The sequence below is a fragment of the Notothenia coriiceps genome, unplaced genomic scaffold, assembly GCF_000735185.1.
Source record: "Notothenia coriiceps isolate Sejong01 unplaced genomic scaffold, NC01 NC01_scaffold00017075, whole genome shotgun sequence".
Lineage (NCBI taxonomy): Eukaryota > Metazoa > Chordata > Actinopteri > Perciformes > Nototheniidae > Notothenia > Notothenia coriiceps.
In genome coordinates, this window is record NW_011349776.1 from 224,791 (window position 1) to 229,916 (window position 5,126).

The 5,126-nt window shown below is 41.4% G+C and overlaps 1 protein-coding gene across 5 annotated transcripts in view; it reads left to right on the plus strand.

The window, feature by feature from the left end:
- Positions 1-5,126, plus strand: part of LOC104950131 (T-lymphoma invasion and metastasis-inducing protein 1-like) — a 40,663-nt gene that overhangs the window by 29,082 nt on the left and 6,455 nt on the right. The window lies entirely within an intron of this gene.

The following is a 5,126-nucleotide window of genomic DNA, read 5'->3' on the forward strand; positions in this document are numbered from 1 at the left end:
TGACTCTGCGTCCTCCATGTGGGAGTCTTGCCTCAAGTTCTCTACGCCGCAGAGCCCAGATCTCTTCAGCTGTTGCTGGTCGACCCCCTCCACGCGACACGGGCCGGCCTCAGCCGTCTTGAGCTCTGGATCAGCCTCTGTCATCCTGGTTTTGGAGAGGAGAGCGGGAGGTTATTACGTCGTTAAATCTGAAAGATATCATGTGCCTTAAAGGTCACCTATCAGGCAAATCCACTTGGTTCATATCTCTTCTACATCAACATGTGTCCCCTCTTCTTCATGTCTCTTCACATCACCATGTGGTCCCCTCTCTTCCTGTCTCTTCTACAGTCACCAATGTGTCCCTCTTCTTCATGTCTCCTTCTACATCAACATGTGCCGCCCTCTTCTTCATGTCTCTTCTACATCACCATGTGTCCCCTCTTTTCTTCATGTCTCTTCTACATGCACCATGTGTCCCCACCTCTTCTTCATGTTCTCTACTATCAAATGTGGTGTCCCTCTTCTTCATGTCTCTCTACATAACCATGGTTCCTCAATTCTTCATGTCTCTTCTACATCAATGTGTGGTCCCCTCTTCTTCATGTCTCTTCTATCATAACCATGTGTCCCCTCTTCTCATGTCTCTTCAACATCAACATGTGTCCTTTCTTCATTCATGTCTCTTCTACATCAACATGTTCCCCTCTTCTCCATGTCTATTCTACATCAACCATGTGTCCCCTTTTCTTCATGTCCTTCTACATCACCTATGTGTCCCCCTCTTCTTCATGTCTCTTCTACACACACATGTGTCCACTCTCTTCATTGTCTCTTCTACATCAACATGTGTCCCCTCTTCTTCATGTCTTTTCCTAAATCAACAGTTGTCCTCTTCTTCATGTCTCTTTACATCAACATGTGTCCCCTCCTTCTTCCATGTCCCCTCTTCTAACATCAACATGTGTCCCTCTTATCCCCTCTTCTCATGTCTCTTCTACATCCAACCTTGTGTCCCCACTCCTCCCCTCTTCTTCATGTCTCTTCTACATCACCATGTGTCCCTCTTCTTCATGTCTCTTCTACATCAACATGTGTCCCTCTTCTTCATGTCTCTTCTACATCAACCATGTGTCCCCTCTTCTTCATGTCTCTTCTAAAATCAACCTGTGTCCCTCCTCTTCTTCATGTCATCATTCTATCACTTCTACATACACCTAATGTTCCCAAGCCATGTGCCCCTCTCTTTCATGTCTCTTCTACACAACATGTGTCCCCTCTTCTTAATGTTCTTCTACATCAACATGTTCCCTCTTCTTCCATGTCTCTTCTACATCAACATGTGTCCCCTCTGTGGAAAGAGACTCTGAAAGTTTTCATGGGAACAAAGATTCTCTCTCTTTTTGTCCTGATCCATTTCCTATAAAAACCTGTCTGAAAATGAGTTGATCAGATTTCGGCAAATTTTTATGATGTCAATAACAGTTGTTGTCTTGTGTAACCATTAGCCAATCAGCAACCAAGGTAACCCCCCCCCCTTATCAGCTGAATCTCCTCCTAGATGTCCATTGTGTTCTTTTTAACCAAATATCTCTCAGAGGGGCGTGGGGAGGGGCTCCTTATTTTCATCTAAAGTAACAGACAGAGAATCAGCACTTTTTGAAACAGGGCTGAAACAGAGGGGACTATGGGTAATGCTGCAATGATCTGTTTGGTATTTGGAACCGAACACTTCAGAGACATGTTTTGTATATATCTTGACCTATAATGTATTAATGAAAAACAGTATAATAGGAGACCTTTAAATGTGCCTGGAGTACCTCACTGATGAGCACGCGTCCTGCCATGGAGAGCCTGGTGCGGGGGGAGAAGTGAGGGCTGATCATGACGCGCAGCCCGGCGTCGGAGAAGGACAGTTTGTGAGGGTTGAGGATGAGGAGCTCATCCACCATGATGACTGGAGCAGCCTCTTGGTTGTGGACTTGGCCTGTGAAACAAAACGTTGTAAGTAAAACACATGACGAATGGAAGCAACGTTTTATACAATTATACTGTTGGGTTGAGTAGCACATGTTAACAAAGGCCCTACGTAGCTGTGTACGTAACAGGATGTGTGATTACCTAGAAGAGCGTCAGGACTGTTTTAGGCATATGATAGCTATGTGATTAACATGATGATTCAGTCTCTATGGAGATAGACATATGACTGTCATGTGTATTGCTTACGCAGGCCTTAGCTAATCTGAACTAAGGTCAGAATACTGCTTTGAACCGGTATCTTGTGACTGAATAACACTCTCTTGTATATAACCATGTAAAGGACACTATTCGGGGAGCTAAATGTCCCATGCAGCTCTGTGTGTGATGACTACTTCCATTTTGCAGGGATAATAAATACATGTATCCTGATTATTGAAGACCAAGCCGGTGACGACGAGTGATATTTTTCCTAACATATACAATTTCACTTTTTCCCCATTTCCTGACCTTTGTTGAGGAGCACCATGGACGTGTTGCAGGCAGTGGCGTCCTCTGCCATCTTGTCTTCTCTTTGGATGTCTGCTGATCCCAAGCAGCACGGCCCGGAGGTGCTCAGCTGCAGCGTCACAAACGCCAGAATCTGGGAGTTGAACCTGCAACCAAACAGATAGCATTTGCTCACATCCATTTATACCACGTAAAGGCATGATGACTCTTTAGTGTTTCGGTGAACTCACTTCATGATTATAATGTAGATCCCATACATGGTCATGAGAAGCAAGGACTCCCACCTGCACAGCGAGGAAAACATGTGTGAGTCTGACGTAAACCTCCATTCAATATTATGCATCAAATATAACACAAATTAGGGCTGCTCGATTGTGGCAAAAATCATAATCTTGATTATTTGGGTCAATAATTGATATCACGATTATTAAAAACATAAAAATGTTCTTTGAAAACATACATTTATTTGAACAGTATGTTTTTAACAGCTGATTACCATGAATTTAAAATATTTTTAAAAAAAATTATTTTAAAAAAAATCATTAAAAGAAATAATAAAAAAATAAAAAAATTGTTTTATTTAGATTATGTTGTTTTTATAATAGTTGCAAGACAAAATCGTAATTACGATTAAAATACGATTAATTGAGCAGCCCTAACACAAATGGTAATATAAATTAAATATTTTATGATCTCAATTATAGAGCTTAACATATTGTATGATAGCTGGAATCATAGATACATACTGCACTTAATGTATTGTGTAAATATCCCTCCACTCAATTAACTAGATTTTCAAGTGTGTAAAGGGGTTTTTGTGTCTTCAACATTAAAGTCTCCATGGAGACAAGACCAGGTTTGGTTATTTCCCACAACAGATTTCTCTATTTGTTTTTTTATCCCTTCTTTTCTCACTGGTTTGAAATAAACAGGGCTTAGTTAAGAAAAAACTGACATATTTGTCCAGGCCAATTAGACTTAGAGCAGATTAGTTGAGTTGTTGAATTTGAAACAGTCTTTTCGTCATGAAGTTAGGCTTTTAGCTGTCTTTGTCTTTGTTTACAATGGCTTGCTCATATTTATAACTATAAAATATAAACACAGCCCTTAGGACACCGTAAAAGAATCCGGTGAATGAACACAACGTTACTCGAGAAAACACTTCATTAACCTCCCAAACAAACAACAGTTGCACTAAGCCACCATTGCTCTTACGCAGACTTATGTCTCAGATAGACGGAGCATGCAGGGATTTGGCAAAGAAAGCTAGGACACAAATCTGAGCGAGTGTATTTAGAAGACCCTTTGGTGAGGTGACATATACTAAGACAGCTGAGGCTTGGCACACTAGGACGCAATAAACAGCCTGCCATATATCACTGATGAATCCACTGCAACAACCCACATTAAGTCCACGTATAAATCTTCCCTTTCATTGAAACTGCTGACACATACAACAATGGAGACCCTTCTTTCTTATTTATTTTTACAATCATAGGTTGACAAAACAGAAAACGTTCAGGAGAGGCAGCTAAAGCTAAGAAGACCTAAAAAAATAATCTCACTGCAAACGGAATCATTAATCATGTGTGTGATGACCTTTGGGGATGACAGCCCCTCCACACAAATTAAACAAATAGCAATTAATAAGAAATCACAGATTTTAAATAGAGCGTGTTCCTCGTCACCTCGCCTAACTCTGAATCGAGCTGACGGGAAATCAATATTCAGATGTTTTGTCATTCGAACCAAATCTATTTGACAACTATCACTGATTGTGAGACATGTTGACGTCCCATCTCCATGATTGTAATTGTCCTTTCAGGGGGGGGGGGGGGGGGGGGGTACTTGACACCAATCAGAGGCCATTTTAGATCTTTGTCGGTATGAATACAGATACCTACTGACCTACTTATCATATAAGAACTTAAGGAAAGTGGACTCACCAGACAACTGTGGCATCATAGATTACCTAGAGAACAGAAAAACAGATTCTTTAAAAGACAGCGTGGAGGTTGAAACATAATAATTGATTATTCGACAACATGTTCCATCTCACCATGATGAGAGCCAGAACAGAGAGGATGTAGTATGTGGAATCTCTAAAAAGAGACCACCACGTTAAAACCACTGTCTGTGGAGAAAGGTAAAGAAAAGTCAGTGTTCATTCACTCAGGAGCACCTGGGTGACAAATGGTTAGCACAAAGTTTTCCCCACATGGCCCGCAAAGATCCCACACAGTCCAATGATGACCAGGATGTTGAAGACGGCCGAGCCAACAATCGTCCCGACTCCAACGTCTCCTTTGGTGATGAAAACACCTGGAGGGAGGAGAAGAGGAAGTCACATGTGTGCATTTTATATCTGGCTTTGTTTTGTTTAAAGTGGACCTATCATGCTATATTTGAATAATATAGTGTAGGACCATACCTATATAAGGCATATTTATACTTTTTATTTTTCAAAATACCAAACAGATCATGCATTTTAGCCATTCCTCATTTCGCTCAATTTAACACTGTCTTTGCATGGGCTGATTCAGTGAGAACAGCGCCATCTACAGGCCTGGCATATGTACTACAGCGTCTCCAGCGCTTTCCAACGGCAATGTCCGTGGCTGTCTCCTCCTGATTGGTGGAGTTGGCCCAATAGCCGTAGC